At 49.7% G+C, this 14,399-nt stretch overlaps 1 long non-coding RNA gene across 1 annotated transcript in view; it reads left to right on the forward strand.

The window, feature by feature from the left end:
* Nucleotides 1–1,699: 1,699 nt before the first annotated feature.
* LOC307097879 overlaps nt 1,700–14,399 on the forward strand; it is a 431,535-nt gene continuing 418,835 nt past the window's right edge. Inside the window, exon 1 of the long non-coding RNA XR_013813386.1 lies at nt 1,700–1,844. This is a non-coding gene — a long non-coding RNA (uncharacterized lncRNA). The remainder of the gene's footprint in view (nt 1,845–14,399) is intronic.

Genomic DNA, 14,399 nt, shown 5'->3' on the forward strand with positions numbered 1-14,399 from the left:
ACACTGGACACCTGCAAACACAGAGACACAGGGGGACTTAGAATCACATGGAAGCACAAACAGGCACAGGCACAGGGCTCAGCGCTCCCCACTCCTGACAATGACCTTGAGTAATGATCAGGAGGAAAACGCAGCTTGGCACCAAGTCCATGGTGGAGCCGCTGGGTCCTGTCTCAGGTGCTTGGGTTCTGGGTGTCTCCCCAACATGTCGGGCAAGGACCCCTTTTATGAGCAGGAGGAGAGCCCCATTTGCATGCAGTCTGCATATAAGGTGCAGCTGTGACCCTGGGCTGCATGCCTGACGTTGTCATCCTAGGGGTGACACCAGACGGGAAAGGCCTCAAGGATGCTGGCCACAGGGGGTCCCTTCCTGACCCGCCCTCCCTCCCTCCTTTCCTGAGACCCGTCTCCCTGACCCCATTCCTTTGGGGGCTACTTCCAGGATTGAGAGTCCTCCTTCCTCGGGGTTTTGATGAGGACCCAGGGTGCTCCCCCAGAGGCGCATGGATGGGGCTTCCTCTCACTCTCCTTCACCCGCCATGGGCCATGTCGCCTTTCTGGGGTTTGGGAATAAGAATTTGCATTGAATGATGCTTTTATTTTGAGACCAAAAGATTCTCCTTGTGATTTTCCTCAATCAGATCCTTCACAAAACTCTAACATATGCATGTGAGGGGGTAGGAGAGGCTGGGCTGGATGCTGTGGCTGCAGCCTCCGTCTCTAACCTGCTGCCTCTCTCACAAGCACACAGCTGCCTCCCGAAAGCACACATTTCCCTCAACCTCCCTGCTGTTCATGTGGAAAAGCCCTGTTTCCCAGCCTCTCAAATTGAGGGAATTTCTATCATTTAAAAAAGGAGTTCCAGCTGGTTTGGTTCAGTGGATGGAGTGTGGGCCTGTGGACTGAAGGGTTCCAGGTTGGATACTGGTCAAGGGCACCACTTACCTTGGTTGCAGGCTCCTCCCCTGGTCGGGACTGGTGCAGGAGGCAATCAATCCACGTGTTTCTCTCATATCCATGTTCGTCTCTGTCTGTCACTCTCTCTTTCACTCGCCTTAAAAATTAATGAAAAAGTATCCTCGGTGAGGATTGACAAACAAATTAATAATAAAAATTAAATAAATAATAAAATTAATTTATTACAAAAATGATTTTAAAAAGGAATATGTGGGCTCTTGGAACAAAACCCTGGGTAGAGAGTTGAGGCACCACATCGTCCTTGGGGGCAGGTGAGCACCTCCCTTCCTGGAGGAGAGCGGCCACCTGTGTCCATCCTCCCACAGCCCCAGGTGAGGACAGAGGGACACAGGGATCTGGGACTGTGGTCCCTTGTTCCTCAGGGAAGGCGGCCACCACCACTTGGAAAGTGCGATCACGCTGGGGAGGGGAGGCAAGGGCAGGTCAAACACCACGAAGCCTTCTGTTATAATAATGTAACCCCTCTAATGTATGAAATAATTATTGTGTGAAATGTTTGCTGTATGGAAACCCCCAATACTCTGTAACTTCCTAAATTAATGAACACCCCACTATCTTGATGTAAAAGCTCTGAGCCCTTAAAGTATAAACGCCCTGCTCCCAGCATAAGGCACACCGTCTGGCCCACACTGATAAGGACACAAGTTGTTTACCACGGTCTATATAACCCCGAGACCGTCTTTAGTTGAGGTGTCCTGCCCGATAAGAGGAGGACTCCACGTCGCTCTGAGAGACAAGCCCCTGATTGCTCTGCTGTGTGAGCCTGAACCAACTGCGGCCGCCTGCCTGTCTCTGTCTTCGTCATCCGTCCTTCAGTGTGCATCGCCGGGTGGCCTTTGCTGGAGCCCAGGACCCACTAGGAATAGGTAAGTAAACCCTGTGTGGTTGCATACTCATTCTGTCTTGTGTGTCATGTGTTCTGGTTCAGCTCAGCTGTCTAGTCATTGAAGTACCAGGGGATAGGCCATTATTACTGACTCCTGGTCACCTGCATTTGTCCCACTAAGTCTAGACAGATAAGCAATTAATTGGGGCATAATCGGAACACCTTCATTCTCTCTTCCTTTTCATTTTTAATTCTTATTTTAAAATATATTTTTATTGATTTCAGAGAGGAAAGGAGGGGAGAGAGATGGAAACATCAGTGATGTGAGAGAATCAATGTTCAGCTGCCTCCTTCATGCCTCCTATTGGGGATTGATCCTGCAACCCAGGGCCTGTGCCCTGAATGGGAATCAAACCCATAACCTGGTGGTTCCTGGGCTGATGCTCAGCCCCTGAGCCACACCAGCCGGGCTCCTTCCCTCTCTGAGTAGCATGTACTTGACTCGGGGTTCACTCAGTTGCTGCAGGTCTCTGATTGTGTTTGAGAGCCCGACAGATGCCAGTTCTGAGAGTTTCCATTAGTTTTTTGATGATTTTGTGGAGGAACAAGAGTTTGGAGCTGCCTACACCACCATTTTGCGTCTGCCCCTTCTGCTCAGTGACTCCTTTTGAACAAACAGAGAATGAGAAGGGAGAAGAGCAACCGCCCTGGAAATCTACCAACAACAGAGAGAACAGAGGGGGCAGTGCCCATCCCAGGCCAGCAGAGGCGGGAGGAGGGGCCCGGGCTGAGCAGTAACTCTGGTGTTTGTAAGGAGAGCCTGTGTTTTAGGAGATGAGCTTCCTGTTCCTGGAGGACCCCAGACACACGTCCAGAAGGGGTGGATTTGAGGGGAGTTAGCTTTACGGGCAGGCAGACAGGGCAGGGTCCATGGGAAACCAAGGCAGGTGGATGGTAGGCAGGGGCAGACTCGGCAGTCTGAGCAGCCTAACCACAGGGACCAACCAGGCAGAAATAGCAGAATGTTTCTGGACTCAGAGCGGGAGGCCTGGGAAACGAGGGAGGGCCTGGGACAGTAAGGTGAACGCACACAGGGAACAGGGACGTGCAGGCCCCTTGCTGGGCAGGATCAATGAGGGCCAATCAGGTGGGCACACGGGTGGACACGGAGCAGGATGGTGGCACACATACACCTGAGACCACAGGCTTCAGGGACAGCCCATCAGGGGCCCCTCCCCGTGCTGGGATCCTGAATCTGCTTGTAATAAACGCTCCATGCTTTTGCTTAAACCTTCTGGTCCCCGATTTCATTCTTGGACTTGGTGACTCCTGATCCCGGGGACAGAAGAAGCTGGGATCACATTTCCAGTGATCAAGTTTGGCTCAGATAAACTCTTAAAAATATTCCCCACAGGCTTAGAGGCTCTCATGTCAAGGACTTCAAAGTGGCTCGTTTATGTTGTGGATTTTATGCTGATTCTACCAGCAGAGGAACCTGCCAGAGTGTCACAGGGAAGACAGCACAGCTGGGGAAGCCTCCTTTCTTTTCTTCTCCTTCTTTATACACTTTCCTTGACTCCAGAGAGGAGGCCAGTGGAGCGATGGAGACATCAATGATGAGAATCACTGATTGGCTGCCTCGTGCCCTCCACTCCTTGGGGATGGAGACTGCAATACCAGCATGAGCCCTGACCAAGGAATAAAACCGTGACCTCCTGGTTCATAGGTCGATGCTGAACCACCTTATCACACCTGCTGGGCTGGAAAAAGACGGGACACTTATGTCCATGACAACCAACAGCAAACTTTTCTAATCTCCAGCACCTGTGAACTCATTTGAACTCATCCCGTCCAGGTAGCAGGTGTTTATAATTGTGTGCACTTCCCTCTCCACACGGGGAATAAACCTGTATGAACGTACATTGTAAATGAAGAAAAGACAACATGTTGATGTAAGAAATGTCCAAACATGTAGGGAATGTTTATAAGATTTTATTGGAGCCAAACGGATGAGAATTGTTAGGGAGCAAGACCTCCAGTGCTCAGGAGAATAACCGTTTGCAGCTGCGTTTGTGCGTTTGAAGTTAAGGAGGGAAGGTGAGGAGTGACATGGAGGTGGGAGAGAGCAAGGCAGGGACTGGGTGCCAGGACAGTGACCAGGAGGTGCTCTCCGGAGGGTGGTCATGCTGATGTCACAGGTGTGTTAACCCAGATGCACAGGAACCATGGACGGGGTGCTTCAGGCAAAGAGGAGCCTTTTAGTAAAGAAGTCATCGGCCTGGGGCGTGCCCACCCCCAGGACTGCCCAGGTAGGAATGTGTGATCAGAGCCTCCTGTGAGGGTCCTGTCAGTCACTGAGTTTTGTCAGATTTAGGACAGAGCCCCCTTTTTGTTCACAAACACAACCCCTAAAACTAGACCTAGGAGAGGGCTTTATGTGAGCTTGATGGCTGAGTCTGTGAGCAAAACTAATTCAAACCAAACAGGAAATGGTATATTTAACTCTCCACCTGCTCCTGGTCAGGGCCCTGTGCTGGTCCTGAGCGCCCCCTGGAGTCCGGGGCGCCCCCTGCAGCCCATCCCTGCTGTCTCCACAGGGAGGTTAGTGTCTGGGCTCACACAGACTTCCAATCACTGTGTCTCTTGCACAGTAATACATGGCCGTGTCCTCGGCTCTCAGGTTGCTCATTTGCAGATACAGTGTGTTCTTGGCGTTGTCTCTGGAGATGGTGAAGCGGCCCTTCACAGAGTTGGCGTAGTATGTGCTACTACCACTAGGACTAATAATGTATGCGACCCACTCCAGCCCCTTCCCTGGAGCCTGGCGGACCCAGTTCATGTCATAGTCACTGAAGGTGAATCCAGAGGCTGCACAGGAGAGTCTCAGAGACCCCCCAGGCTGCACCACGCCTCCCCCAGACTCCACCAGCTGCACCTCACACTGGACACCTGCAAACACAGAGACACAGGGGGACTTAGAATCACATGGAAGCACAAACAGGCACAGGCACAGGGCTCAGCGCTCCCCACTCCTGAGAATGACCTTGAGAAATGATCAGGAGGAAAACGCAGCTTGGCACCAAGTCCATGGTGGAGCCGCTGGGTCCTGTCTCAGGCGCTTGGGTTCTGGGTGTCTCCCCAACATGCCAGGCCAGGGCCCCCTTTTATGAGTAGGAGGAGAGCCCCATTTGCATAGAGTCTGCATATAAGGTGCAGCTGTGATCCTGGGTTGCATGCCTGACCTTGTCATCCTAGGGGTGACCCCAGATGGACAGGACTGAAGGATGCTGGCCACAGGGGGTCCCGTCTTGACCGCCCTCTCTCCCTCCTTTTCTGAGACCTGTCACCCTGACCACATTCCTTTGGGGGCAGCTTCCAGGATTTAGAGTCTTCCTTCCTCGGGGGTTTGATGAGGACCCATGGGTGCTCCCCAGAGGCGCGTGGATGGGGCTTCCTCTCGCTCCCCTTCACCGGCCGTGGGCTATGTTGCCTTTCTGGGGTTTGGGAATAAGAATTTGCATTGAATGATGCTTTTATTTTGAGAATGAAAGATTCTCCTTGTGATTTTCCCCAATCAGATCCTCCACAAAACTCTAACATATGCATGTGAGGAGGCAGGAGAGGCTGGGCTGGACACTGTGGCTGCAGCTCCGTCTCTAACCTGCTGCCACTCTCATAAGCACACAGCTGCCTCCCGAAAGCACACATTTCCCTCAACTTCCCTGCTGTTTCTGTGCACTAGTCCTATTTCCCACCTTTCAAAGTGGGAGAGTTTCCATCATTTACACATGGAGCCCTGATGGGTGGTGGTGGCTGACTGGCTGGTTGGGATCAAAGGGGGGGAAATGTGGACATATGCAATACTTTCAACAATAAAAAATTATTAAATATAATTAATTAAGTTATTAATTAATTAAAATTTAAAAATAGAGTCCTAGCTCTGGTTAGTTCAGTGGATAGAGCATACCCTTGGGAACTTAAGGATCTTGTGTTAGATTCTGGACAAGGGCACGTACATGGGTATCAGGCCCCTCCCTGGCCCATGCCCTGGTGAAGGCACGTGCACCAGGCACCCAGTTGATGTGTTTCTCTCTCATCAATGTTTCTCTCTTCCCCTCCCTCCCTTCCTTTCTTCCTCTGAAAAGCAATGGAAAAATATCCTTGGGTGAGGATGAAAAAAGATAAAAAAGGAATATGTTGTCTCTTGGAACAAAACCCTGGGTAGAGAGTTGAGGCACCACGTCGTCCTTGGGGCAGGTGAGCACCTCCCTTCCCGGAGGAGAGCGGCCACCTGTGTCCATCCTCCCACAGCCCCAGGTGAGGACAGACGGACACAGGGATCTGGGACTGTGGTCCCTTGTTCCTCAGGGAAGGCGGCCACCACCACTTGGAAAGTGAGATCACGCTGGGGAGGGTGAGGCATGGGCAGGTCAAACACCATGAAGCCTTCCTTCTCTCTTCCTTTTCATTTTTTATTCTTATTTTAAAATATATTTTTATTGATTTCAGAGAGGAAAGGAGGGTAGAGGGATGGAAACATCAGTGATGAGAGAGAATCATCAATCAGTTACCTCCTGCATGCCCCCCACTGGGGGTCCAGGCAGTAGCCCCGGCAAGTGCCCTGACCAGGATTCTAATGCTGACCTCTTGGTTCATAGGTCGAAGTGGAACCAATGAACAACAATGGGCAGGCTCTGGGGTGACTTCTTACCATTTATTTCCTAACGACCTCTGCCTGCCTGCCAGATCGCCCCTCACTGCCTCTGCCTTGCCTTGCACCTGGGACCCAGTATTCCCTCCTCTGGCTGGTTGCAGGCACCCGGGACCTTGGCTTCCCTCTCTCTGGCCAGCCACAGGGACCAGGACCCAGGTCGGCTTTACCCTCGCTGGCCGCAGCGGCAGGCGATGGGACCATGAGGCATGTGGCTTGTCCCTCTCCCTGGCTGCAGGCGCAGGCGCAGGCGCAGCCGCTGGCACCCTGAATGGAAGGGAGGGCAGTTTGTCCTTCTCCTGGGCTGCAGCCTGGCTGGTCCCATTCCTCTCTCCCCAGTGTTGAGTGTCTGAGCCATTACTGTGTGATGGCTTGAGGGAATGATGACCATTTGCATATTAGCTCTTTATTATATAGGATTTGTTTAAATATTTCTTAATTGATATTAGAGAGGAAGGGAGAGAGAGAGAGACAAAGAAACATCAATGATGAGAGAGAATCATTGTCTGGCTGCCTCCTGAATACCCCACACTGGAGATGTTGTTAGTAACCTGGGCATGTGCCCTGACTGTGAATTGAACTATGACTTCCTGGTGCATAGGTTGATGCTCAACCACTGAGCCATGCTGCCTGGGCTGTTCCTGCACTTTTAGGATTCACAGAGTTCCCTGTGCACCTGGGCTCTGGTCAGCAGGTCGTTGGTAACATCATAGGTGACCAGGCCCCAGCCTTTCCCTGACTGCCCTCTGACATCAGTGGCCATGGGCTTGTCCACCAGGATGCTCTGTAGCTCACAGGCCCTGGAGGTCCCTCAGCCCAGGTGTGAGCTGTGGGAGGTGCTCTGAGCTCATTTCTCAGCTGTGTCTCCACCTGACACAGGTGGGGCTCCCATGGCCTGACATCACCCGTGGGCACTGCTCGTGGGCTCACAAGGGTGACTGAGGGTCGGTGACTCTAAACATTTTTCCTATGTCTCTTCATATTTTTGGATTCTTTTTCCTTTTTGCTTTTCCAGTTGGATATTTTTTGCTTCTTCATATTTCAAATCTTTGACTTGATTCTTGGGATCCTCTAGTCTACTGTTGGACCTCTGTATATTATTCTTTCTTTCAGTCAGTGTATGCTTCATTTCTGATTGGTTCTTTTTCCTATCCTTGAGGGTGTCAATAAATTTCTCAGAGGCTTCTAGAAGATTCTTGAGTAACCTTATAACCGTGGTTCTGAACTCTATATCCCGTAGTGTGCTTTTCTCCATTTCTTTGATTTGTGACCTGTTTCTTTGTCTCTGCATTTTAGCTCTTCCCTGTGTTGATAGAGTGGCTGTGTGCTAGGTGTCCTATAGGGCCCAGTGGCTCAGCCTCCCCGATTACCTGAGGTGGACACTCTTGGTACACCCCTTTGTGGGCTGTGTGCGCAGTCTTGTTGTAGTTATGCCTTGATTGCTGTTGGTATCACTCGGAGGAATTGATCTCCAGGCCAATTGGTTGTGAGGACCAGCTGTGTTTACAATGGGAGAACTGCTGTGCTGGAGACACCCTTATGGGGAAGGACTTGCTTCAGTGGGGCTTTGGTGCTCACTGAGTCTGCTCCTTGAGTGTGTTGCTTATGGATGTGTAGAATTGTAATCTGGTATGTTCTCACACTGACCACTGGGTACACTGGCTCTTGGATCTCCAAGGAGGTGCAAAGTCAGCCACTGCCTGAGGCCAGCCAGCAGGAGCTACAGAGAGATCTGCAGATTCCTCCTCTTTGTTTGGGGTTTGGAGGTTCCCAGATGAGGCCCAGCTGTGAAGCAATGCAGGCTGCTGCTGTAGGGCCTTGGCCCTTCTTTTGGAAGCTTTGGAGCTCTCTGACCCAGCTGCAGTTTGTTAGGTTTTAGGTTGCAAAAGAACAGGTCATTCATATGCAAAAGCCACTGTGCATGGCTTGGGTGGGGTTGTAGATTGGGTGGGGTGGGGTTTCAGGTAATCACCAGGGCAGTGCAAACAGCAATGGCTGCCAGTCCATTCTACCCCAGATAGGTCCCTGGGTCTCTGTGTCCCACGGCACCATGCAGAAACAATGATCACTGCGAGCACCTTGAAGAGAAAGCTGCCCTTGCATTCCTGCTTGATACCTGACAGTCTGGTTTCTCCCCGTATGAGTCTGGGTCCACAGAGTCTCACATGGAACTGGAGTTCAGAGAAATCAGGAGATTGTTTCTCCCTCCTGATTAAAAAACAACAGCGCACACAGTTGCCAGCCCATTTCACTCTTGCCTTCGTACCTCCGCACTTCCTTACCTAAGCATCTCCTACCAGTCTCAATGTGCTTGTTTTCTTTCCTTCTGGTTGTAGAACTTCCACTCAACCAGTTTTCCCATGGATCTGGATGATATTTGTTTTGTCTTTTAGTTGGAGTTTCAATGTGGTTGTGAGAGGCAGCAAGCCCAGGTGTTTACCTATCCTACCATCTTTGTTGCTCTATGCTATTGCTATTTTAATAGGGAATACATTTAATCTGTAGAGTGCTTTGAGTAATATGGACATTTTAATGATATTAATTCTACCAATCCATGACCACGGTATATTTTTCCACTTGTTTATGTCTTCTTCTATCACTTTATTCAACATCCTGTATTTTTCTGAGTACAAGTCTTTTACCTGCTGGGTTAAGTTTATTCTTAAGTATCATAATTTTTTGATGCAATGGTAAATGGGATTGCTGCTTTGGTTTCCCTTTCTGAGAATTCATATTTGGTGTATAAAAATACCATTGATTTTTGGCTGTTAATTTCGTATCCTGCTACATTTCCAAACTCATTTCTAAAATCTAGTACTTTTTTGGTTGAGTCCTTTGGGTGTACTATGTACAGTATCATGCTGTGAGGAGAGTCCCCATCACTGCCCATATTTCATCTGCCAGCAGCAGTGTTCCCTCTTCCCTGGGGTCTCTAGTGAGAAAGCGGGAAATTAGAGCCTCAGAGAAAGAGCAAGAGCCCTCCATGGAGGCAGATGAGAGCTTGAGAGGAAATCCCTGTGCCCAACAGGAAGGGCCTTCCATCCCCACCTCCCTCTGCCCCTGCTCCTGGGTCTGCTCTCTGTGCTGTGGGCCATGCCCGCCGCCTGGTGTCCTGAGCGCCTCCTGCAGCCCAGCCCTGCTGTCTCCTCAGGGAGATTAGTGTCTGGGGTCACACTGACTTCCCTTCACTGTGTCTCTGGCACAATAATATACAGCCGTGTCCTCGGCTCTCAGGCTGCTGAGCTCCATGTAAGCTGTTCTAGTGGACTTGTCTCCAGTAATGGAGACTGCCTTAGAATTTCTGTGCGTAGTTTGTGTCTCCATCGCTAGGGTAAATCCTCCCCACTCACTCAAGCCCCTGTCCTGGGGCCTGTCGCACCCAGTGCATGTAGTAGCTGGTGAAGGTGTATCCAGAAGCCTTGCAGGAGACTTTCATGGAGGCCCCAGGCTGCCTCACCTCAGCCCCAGACTGCACCAGCTGCAGCTGGGAGTGGACACCTGTGGGAGGAGACAGGAGTCAGTGGAATTCCCCTGGACTCTCCCTGGACCCTCCTTAACCAGGACGGGTTCCCCTTACCTGTCGCCATGGCCACCAGGAGGAGGGTTCTCCAGCTGCAGTCCATGGTGAGGGCTGTGCTGAGAGCACTTCTGTAGGGTAGGGTGTGGCTGTGGGTGATGCCCTCAGGGCACAGACTTACCCATATTTAACCTGGTCTGCCTCCTCTCTTTTGCATATTCATGAGGCAGAGTATTTCATAGCTGAGGTCTTGACCCCACCTGAGAGAAGATGGTGACACAGGGACCATGTTCAGTGGGTATCTGAGGGTCCAAGTCCTAATTCTTTTTTCTTTAAATTGCACCTTTATTGTTGAAGGTATTACTCCTGTGCCCTTGTATCCCCCATTGACACCTTCTAGCTTGCCCCGATTGCTCCAGTTCTTCACCATCTGTTGTCTTTGTCCCTGGATTATGCCTATATGCATACGAGCTTGTTGGTTGAACTGTTCCCACCCACCCACCCTACCATGATTTCATTCTGAGATTCCCCAGTCTGCTCCATGCTTCCAGGTCTCTGGATCCATTCTCTCCATCAGTTTATTTTGTTCTTTAGGTTCCACATATGAGTGAGATCATGTGATACTTGTCTTTCTCTGACTGGCTTATTTCACTTACCATGATACTGTCCAGGTCCCTCCATGCTGTCCCAAAGGGTAAGAGATCCTTCTCTTTTACTGCTGCATAGTATTCCATGGCATAAATGTACCACAGCTCTTTTATCCACTCAGCTACACCTGGGCTCTTGGGCTGTTTCTAGATTTTAGCTATTGCCAATTGTGCTGCTTTGAAAATAGGGTTGCATACATTGTTTCTGATTGGTGTTTGGGGTACCTTAGTATATATTCCTAGAAGTGGGATCACTGGGTCCAATGGCAGTTCCATCTTTGATTTTTTGAGGAAACTCCATACTGTCTTCTTTAGTGGCTGCAACAGCCTGCAATCCCACCAGCAGAGTAGGAGGGTTCCCTTTGCTCCACACCCTGGCCAGCACTTGTCATTTGTTGATGTGTTGATGGTAGCCATTCTGACAGGTGTGAGCTGATACCTCCTTGTCCTTTAATTTTCATCTCTCTGTTGGTCAGTGACTCTGAGTATTTTTCCTATGTCTCTTGGCCATCTGTATGTTCCCTTTGGAGAAGTGTGTATTTAGGTCCTTTGCCCATTTTGTAATTGGATTGCTTGTCTTCCTTTGGGTAAGTTGTATGGATTTCTTATACATTTTGGATATTAACCCTTTATCACATGTATCCTTGCAAAATATGTTCTCCCATACTGTGGGCTCCCTTTTTATTTTGTGGATGGTTTCTTTTGCTGTGCAGACACTTTTTATTCTGATGTATCCCCATTTGTTTATTTTCTCCTTAGTTTCCTTTGTCCTGGGAGATGTATCTGTAAAAACATTGCTATGAGAGATGTCTGAGATTTTGCTGCGTATGGCTTTTTCTAGGATTTTTATGGTTTCCCTACTTACATTGAAGTCTTTTAACCATTTTTAGTTTACTCCTGTGTATGGTGTATGTTCGTTATTGTTTCATTTTATTGCACATTTATCAATCCACTTATCCCAACAATATTTATTGAAGAGACTGTTTTGATTCTATTGTATGCTCTTGCCTCCTTTGTCAAATATTAATTGAGTGTTATGGCTTGGTTAGATTTTTGGGTTCTCTGTTCAGTTCCATGGATGTATATGCCTGTTCTTGTGCCAGTACTAGGCTGTTTTGTTTACTATGGCTTTGGAATATAATTCGATATCTGGTATTGTGATCTCTCCACCTTTGTTCATTTTTCTCAAAATTGCTGTGGCTAATTGGGGTCTTTTTTGGTTCCATATAAATTTTTGGAGTATTTGTTGTAGATCTGTGAAATATGCTGTTGCAACTTTAAAAGGGATTACATTGAATCTGTAGAGTGCTTTGGGTAATATGAACATTTTAATGATGTTAATTCTACTAATCCATGATCACTGTATAGTTTTCAACTTGTTTATATCTTCCTCTATCACTTTATTCAACATTTTATGTTCTTCTGCGTACAAGCCTTTTATCTGCTTGGCTAAGTTTATGGTTAAGGGTCGTAATGTTTTTGATGCAATGGTAAATGGGATTGTTGGTCTGGTTTCCCTTTCTGAGAATTCATTACTGCTGTATAAAAGTTCCATCAATCTTTGGCTGTTAATTTCGTATCCTGCTACATTTACAAATTCGTTTCTTAAATCTAGTAGTTTTTTGGTCGAGTCTTTCGGGTTTTCTATGTACAATATTATGTTGTGAGAAGAGTCCCCATCACTGCCCACATGTCATCAGCCAACAGCAGTGTTACCTCCTCCTCTGGGGTCCTCAGTGAGAAAGCGGGAAATGAGAGCCTCAGAGAAAGAGCAAGACCTTCTCTGGAGGCAGCTGAGAGCTTGAGAGGAAATCCCTGTGCCCAACAGGAAGGCCCTTCCCTCCCAACCTCCCTCTGCCCCTGCTCCTGGGGCTGCTCTCTTTGCTGTGTGTCCTGAGCGCCCCCTGGTGTCCGGCGCGCCCCCTGCAGTCCAGCCCTGCTGCCTTCTCAGGGAGGTTAGTGTCTGGGCTCACACTGACTTCCCCTCACTGTGTGTCTTGCACAGTAATACAGGGCCGTGTCCTCGGCTCTCAGGTTGCTCATTTGCAGGTACAGCATGTTCTTGGCGTTGTCTCTGGAGATGGTGAAGCGGCCCTTCACAGAGGCGGCGTAGTATGTGGGATTACCATTACCATAACTAGTGTAGGCAACCCACTCCAGCCCCTTCCCTGGAGCCTGGCGGACCCAGTTCATGCGTTAGTCACTGAAGGTGAATCCAGAGGCTGCACAGGAGAGTCTCAGAGACGCCCCAGGCTGCACCACGCCTCCCCCAGACTCCACCAGCTGCACCTCACACTGGACACCTGCAAACACAGAGACACAGGGGGACTTAGAATCACATGGAAGCACAAACAGGCACAGGCACAGGGCTCAGCGCTCCCCACTCCTGAGAATGACCTTGAGAAATGATCAGGAGGAAAACGCAGCTTGGCACCAAGTCCATGGTGGAGCCGCTGGGTCCTGTCTCAGGCACTTGAGTTCTGGGTGTCTCCCCAACATGCCCGGCAAGGACCCCTTTTTATGAGTAGGAGGAGAGCCCCATTTGCATGGAGTCTGCATATAAGGTGTAGCTGTGACCCTGGGCTGCATGCCTGACCTTGTCATCCTAGGGGCTGACCCCATATGGAAAGGACTCAAGGATGCTGGCCACAGGGGTCCCGTCCTGACCTGCCCTCCCTCCTTCCTTTCTTGAGACCTGTCACCCTGACCCCATTCCTTTGGGGGCAGCTTCCAGGACTGAGAGTCCTCCTTCCTATGGGGGTTTGATGAAGACCCAGGGGTGCTCCCCCAGAGGCGCATGGATGGGGCTTCTTCTTACTCCCCTTCACCCACCGTGGGCCATGTTGCTTTCTGGGGTTTGGGAATACGAATTTGCATTGAATGAAGCTTTTATTTTGAAGCTGAAAGATTCTCCTTGTTATTTTCCTCAATCAGATCCTCCACAAAACTCTAACATGTGCATGTGAGGAGGCAGAAGAGCCTGGGCTGACGCTGTGGCCGCAGCCTCTGTCTCTAACCTGCTGCCACTCTCACAAGCACACAGCTGCCTCCCGAAAGCACACATTTCCCTCAACTTCCCTGCTGTTCGTGTGCAAAAGCCCTGTTTCCCAGCCTCTCACAGTGGGAGAGTTTCCATCATTTACACATGGAGCCTGGCTGGTGGGCTCAGTGGTGGGATCGTCAACCCCACACCAAAGGGTATGAACTCTTTAGAGTCACCACCACCATCATGTGGAGGCAGCAGGTTTTATAATTGTGTGCACCTCCCTCTCCACATGGGAAGAAACGTGTGTGAATGTGTGTAGTAAATGAAGAAAAGACAACACGATGATGTAAGAAATGTTCAAACATGGAGAGCATGTTTATCAGATTTTATTCCAGCCAAACTGTCGACAAATGTGGGGGAGCAAGACATCCAATTCTCCAGAGAATAACCGTTTGCAGCTGCGTTTGTGCATTTGAAGTTAAGGAGGGAAGGTGAGGAGTGAGATGGAGGTGGGAGAGAGCAAGGCGAGGACTGTGTGACAGGATAGTGAACAGGAGGTGCTCTTGCTCTCTCTCTCTCTCTGTCTCTCTCTCTCTATGTCTCTCTCTCTCTCTTTCCCCCCCAATCTTATTGTTTGAAGTATTACATAGGTCACTTTTTTCTCCCCATTATCCTCTCCCTGCTCGCTCCCATTCCCTCCCCAGGCCCTCACCACCCCATGGTCTGTGTCCCCA

Source organism: Cnephaeus nilssonii, assembly GCF_951640355.1.
Source record: "Cnephaeus nilssonii genome assembly, chromosome: 4".
Taxonomy (NCBI): domain Eukaryota; kingdom Metazoa; phylum Chordata; class Mammalia; order Chiroptera; family Vespertilionidae; genus Cnephaeus; species Cnephaeus nilssonii.